The following is a 6,291-nucleotide window of genomic DNA, read 5'->3' on the forward strand; positions in this document are numbered from 1 at the left end:
GAGAGATGGAGCAGAAAGTTAAGAAAATGTGCTGCTCTTTCAGAGGATCCAGGTTCTGTTCCCAACACCCACCTGGTGGCTCACAACCATCTGTGATTACAGTTCCAGGGGCCCAACATCCTCTTCCGACCTCGGGCCCTGCGCACATGTAAACACTTACATACATGTGGGCAAAACACGCATACACATAAAAAGAAAATACATTTTTAAAAAGACTTACGTATGTGTGTTCATGTGTGTCCGTGTGTGTATGTGAACATGTTCTAGCTGCCTTTGGAAGCACCCAGGATAACCTGAGCTGGAGTTCCAGGCAACTGTGAGTCAACCCATGTGGGTGAAGCTGAACGCAGGTCCCCTGCAGGAACAGAGCGGACTCTTGTTAACTGCCGGCTCATCTCTCCGGTTCCTTCACTGCCTTTGTGTTTTGTTTTTGTTTTTTTGAGACAGGGTTTCTCTGTGTAACAGCCCTGGCTGTCCTGAAATTCACTCTGTAGACCAAGCTGGCCTCGAACTCACAGAGATCCACCTGCTTCTGCCTCCCGAGTGCTGGGATTGAATGTGTGTGCCACCACCGCCTGGCTTGGAGAAGGCGTTCTTAAGATATGGGAAAATGTAGGGGATTGAGATGCAGCTCAGCTTGTAGAGTGCTTGTCTACCATGCTTGAAGCTCTGGGTTTGATTCCCAGCATCATATAAAATCAGGCCTATAAATTCAAGGTTATCTTTGCTACATAATGAGTTTTAGGCCAGCCGGGGCTACATGAGACACTGCCTCAAAAAAAAACAAAACAAAAAAAACAAACCAATAAACCCGTAAGAAGACAGACAGGCTGAGGCACGTAGTCCACAGCTGTCATTGGCACTTGGCAGTGGTAGAGGCAGGAGATTCGGGAATTCCAGGCCAACCTTGGCTACATAGAATGTTGAAGCCAGCCAGAGTTTGTAGCGATAACGCCCGCGCTACCACCACCCGTTCACCGTGTCCGAGCGAGGGGCTGTGGATCGAAAGACAGAGACAGAAGACAGCGGGTCACTCGCCTCAGCAGAATGCCGAAGGCCGTTTATGGAAAGAGGGAGGAAACCTTAAATACAGGCTTACAGCACAATGGGAGAACCCCAGAGGGCAGAAGTTCGCTACTCAATGTTCTACAGTCTTGCATCTAAGCTGTTAACGCCCAATATGCAGAATACACAAACAAGGAACTTCCCTAAAGCATTCAGGAGGGTGGAAACCAGCAGGGAATTAGCACAGGGAGGACGTCTGGTCAAGGTCGGCAAGCAGGCAACGGCTTTACTCAATGTGGGAGGAGACCAGGGCCCTACAAGAGCTACCTAAGAATGTCTCAAGTCACCAGACAGGGGTGGCACACGCCTTTAATCCCAGCACTCGGGAGGCAGAGGCAGGCGGATCTCTGTGAGTTCGTGGCCAGCCGGGTCTACATAGTGAGTTCCAGGACAGGCAGAGCTGTTACACAGAGAAACCCTGTCTTGGAGAGAAAAAAAAAAGTCTCAACTCTCCTGCCCCTTCTCCTAAAGGAGAGAAAAGGAGGAAGCCTCTTGTTTACACACATCACACTTTTAAAAATGTTGGAGGGACTAGGAACATGGCTTCGTGCTTAAGAGCACACACTGTTCTTCCAGAGGACCTGAGATGGAGTCCAGGTACCCACGGCAGGCAGCTCACAACTGCCTGTTACTCCAGCTCCAGGGACATCTAAGACCTCAGGCTTCGGCAGGTCGGTACTGGAGTGTGTACAGACCCCCGTCACACACACACACACACACACACACACACACACACACACACACACACACACTTTAAAATAATACAAATAAACCTTTAAGAAAAATCTTGGACCAGTGAGTAAAGGTATTTGCTAGTGATCCAAGTCGGGTCCCCGGGACCGATGGAGGAGAAGGAGAGAACTGACTTTAGCAAGTTGTCCTCTGACCTCCACATGCGTGCTGTGACACTGTGACACACATATAGTCACACACACATGCCACACACACAAGCATATATAAGCATGTTTTTAATCTTAAAAAAAAAAAAAAAGGACCTGTCTCTTTTCAAATGAATGACCCTCCCCCCAGAACCCAGCCCTCCTCCTCCACTTCAACGCTTTTCTGGGGCTATTCATAAGTTAAAACATGACTCTTTTTGTTTGGTTTTCTTGGTTTGGTGTGTGTGTGTGTGTGTGTGTGTGTTGGAGACAAAGTCTCATGTAGCCCAGGCTGGCCCCAATCTTTCTTTGGCCTTTGCCTCCCAAGTGCTGGAATTCCATGTGAGTACTACCACACTTGCCCACAGCTTCTGCTCAGACAGGAAATGGCCCAGTATTCAGGAAGCCTGGGTGAGGCTGCGGGTGGTGGTCCAAGTCGCCTCACCTGGGCCTTCCCTCTGGTCCTCTCTCTTTGTCCTCTCTTCCTGCAGGCCACAGCTTAGGAGAACTTTCCTCAGCAGCCCCCAAGCCCTACCCTCAACGCTTCCATGGCAATTAAGCTCACAGGCTTGTTCCAGAGCTAGACTGTACCGCCTCCAGGGTGCTGTAAGCTCTAAAAATGGCAGCCCTGGTTTCTGTAGAGTTCACAGCCAAACCCCAGCACCTGGCTCCCAGCTCGGCACATGGCAGGATCCTGACTGTCATCTCTTGTAGCGACACAGCTAGCTCTTACTCACTCTGTGGAAAGCCCTGGTCTCTCTGAAAGGCCCACATCTTGCTCCTCTCCTGCCCATCACCAAGCACTAGGCCTAACGGGAAGGCACCGAGTCCTGTCTGCCATTCTGTTTATCTGTGGACAACAGCTCCCTTGGCAAACATGGAGAACTGAAGACTGTCTTTCTGGATAACTTTAACCAACCCCTCTCACTCTGCTTGACACCTCCCCTCCCGTTATCTTCCAGAGGGGGCTAATATTCTTCCTTCTACACTTTTCAGGCACTGCACAGTGTCCAGTCCCCCCCCCCCCCCCCAAACACACACACACATTCTCCGATTGTCCCACAGGTATTATATGACCCTGTTTAGGAATCTGAAGTTCAGAACCTGTCAGCCGAGCATCTTGTCCCGACCTTCTTGTTCCCTCTTTCTAGGTTCTACCATAAGGGAGAGGAATCCCAAAACTACACTGGCTGGACTTTATTCCTTCCTCTTAGGAGACCCCACACACAGTGGGTCAAGGTGCTTCTCCAACCCACACCTTCCGCCACAAGCGTTGAGGGCCCTGAAATCACCTGCCTACCTATTACTAAAGGAAAAACTGAGACCAGAGAACATGGATGCTGGGCCTTAGGCCAAAGCTCACAGTCCCCTTGCTTGTGTTCCTTGCGGCCATCGGCATTTGAGAGTTGTTCGGCGGGAGAGGGCGCCTCCTGGTGGGGATGAAAAGAACGACAGTCTGTAGCTCGATTCACAGGATCCAGAGGCTGACGGAGGAAGTAGGTCATCCGAACCTGCGGCCTTAATTATCAAGAATGTACATAGAGGAAAGTCCCTTGGCAGGGGAACTCTCTCTCCTCAAACCTTGTCCTCAGTCATGCTCCCCATAATGACTTAATAACACTGCCCCGTGGTTTTAATTGAACCCTAAAGAATGGATCTTCAGGAAACAAACACAGTCATCAAATGGTTTTTTGGCACCTGGCAAGCCACACACGCTTTTACGATTCAGGAATCAGGTGCTAAGCCCTATCAGAATGCAGAAGCTTGCATTCTAATAAGACTTCTAGGTCACCAAGACCTCAGGGTCCCAAGCGAGCACCGGGCCGTGCTTCCACAGTAGCCCGCTAGGCGGCGCGCCAACCCAAAGTCGTCCCTTCCGGGAGTACAGATCTGATTCTTTGAAATGCAGCTCCCCAGGAATGCCTTCTTGTACCAAATAATAAATGTGTGCCTCCAAACCTAAAGAAAATATTTCTCTAGCCAAGCATGGTGGTGCACAACCGTAATCCCAGCACTTGGGAGACGGAGATGAGTTCAATGGCCTAGTTTTAATTGGTTTTGGGTTTTTGTTTTGTTTTTCGAGACAGGGTTTCCCTGAGTAACAGCTCTGACTGTCCTGGAACTTCCTTGTAGACCAGGCTGGCCTCGAACTCACAGAGATCCACCCGCCTCTGCCTCCCAAGTGCTGGGATTAAAGGCGTGCACCACCACTCCCGGCTAGTTTTAATTTTTTTTTTTTTTTAATTGAGTATAACTTGTCACTCCCAAGCTGGAGCTAAAACCCCCACCCCAGCTCCTCTTCCTTCTTCCTTCTCCTCCTTCCGACAGTCTCTTAGCCCAAGGAGGCCTTGAGTGCAAGATCCTCCTGCCTCAGCTTCCTGAGTGCTGAAATTGCAAGCATGTACCACCACACCTGGCTGAATTCATAACATAATGAAATTTGTTCTTTTCTCATGAATTTATAATTTCAAAATGAAGAAAATACATAAAATGGAGAGAAGATAGACTATGCTAGTCAAATAATGGATGCCTGGGTTCCTTTTATTTTTTGACAGGGTTTCATGTCAGTCAGGCTGGCCTTGAACTCACTATATTATCAAGTTCTAGGATGACAGGCATGTACCACCATGCCTGGTTTGTGGTTCTGTTATGCCCAGATTGGGACCCCAAAGACTTCACCACAGACCTTAGATACAGAATGCAATAGCATGGTTTATTTCTGTTTGTTTACAAGCCTCGGGCAGGGAAGCTCCATCCAAAGCACTCACTCGTAGGCGTGAGGCCAGGAGGAACTTGCTTTTTCTTTGTGTGGCTAGCTTTTTAAAGGCAAAATCCACAAGCCCTTCAGGGGGCTTGGGGGAGTTTTGCACAGGTACAACTCAGATTGGTTTATTTTTATCTCTGTTTTCTTTTAATTGGGTGAGGGTATGTAACCTTTGAATTTACTGGTTGGTGGTTACAATTTATTACTTTGGGGGCAGTCCAGCACAAGTCCCAGGCTTTGTCCTTGAGCCACCATGGGGGCTGGCTGGCCAAGCACGTACGGCACATAACTCTAAGTTGGTGAGGGGCCCCAGAAAGTAAACATCTGGCTGAACTTTGAGCAGTCAGAGTACGTGCAGAAAGGGAGCTACTGCAAGGACTGTCTTTTGTTTATGGCCCTCCCAGAAACTGTTTGCTCAAGTCTCAGGAAACTGAAATTGAGGCCTGATCTCTGAGAGAAGACTGAGCAGCCTGTTATGGCATCTGCTTGGTCCTTTCAGTTCTTTTTTTTTTTTTTAAGTTTTTATGTTACCTTATATCTTTAAAACTTTTATAAGTGTTTGAGATGGCTGAGTGGATAAAGGTATTTGTTCCCAAGCCTGATGGCCTGAGTTTGATTCCCTGGACCCATATGGCTGAAGGAGGATTAATTCCTATAGTTATCCTCTGACCTCTACATAGACATGTGCCACAGCACGCGCACATACATACATACACACACACACACACACACACACACACACACACACACACACACACACACACACACACGGGAAATGGCTTAGTGGGTATAGCAATTGCTGTACAAGTATGAAGGCCTGAGTTTGAATCCCCCAGAATTCATATAAAACTAGATGTGGTCAGACATGCCTGACATACATGCCTTTCGTCCCAACACCTGGGAGGCAGAGGCAGACAGATCTCTGTGAGTTTGAGGCCAAATGGTCTATATAGTTCCAGACAGCCAGGGCGACAAGAGAGACTGGGAAAAAAAAAAAAAAAAAAAAGCTGGGTGTGGTAGCACAGGTGAGTAATTCTACTGTTTCTATGGCAAGGCAGGAGGCAGAGACAAGGAGAATTTGGAAGCATGATCCGGCTAGCCTGGCCTAGGCAAGGCTGAGGCAGGAGGACTGTGGCAAGGTCAGCCTGAATTACATGACGTTCAGACACTCCGGGCCGCAGAGTGAGAGCCTGGCTAAAGAAACAACAAAGTGAACTATATACACATTTCAGTGATAAAGACCAAGTGGTAAAAAAGTGTAAAAACCCTAAAGGAATGCTTTTAAAATGTTTTATTCTTCGCATGCGCAGTCTGTGAGAGGCGGTGTGCAGGTGCCCACGGGGCCCAGAAGAGGGCGTGCAATCACCCAGGAGCCGGAGTTCCACTGTGAGCTGTCCAACAGGGCTGCTCAGAAACAAACTCAGGTCCTCTAAGAGCCATCTCTCCAGCCCACTGAAGGATTCTTTATGTCATGAGCATTTTATTTTGATAATGCTTTTGATTTAATCTGGGGTGCTTTTAGAAGGCTACTTCGTGTTTCTTCATAATCTTGCGAGAATTCAGAACTATGATTTCTGCTTGGCT

The sequence above is a fragment of the Peromyscus californicus genome, unplaced genomic scaffold (genome assembly GCF_007827085.1).
Source record: "Peromyscus californicus insignis strain IS unplaced genomic scaffold, ASM782708v3 Scaffold_6__1_contigs__length_162567912, whole genome shotgun sequence".
NCBI classification, from domain to species: Eukaryota; Metazoa; Chordata; class Mammalia; order Rodentia; family Cricetidae; genus Peromyscus; species Peromyscus californicus.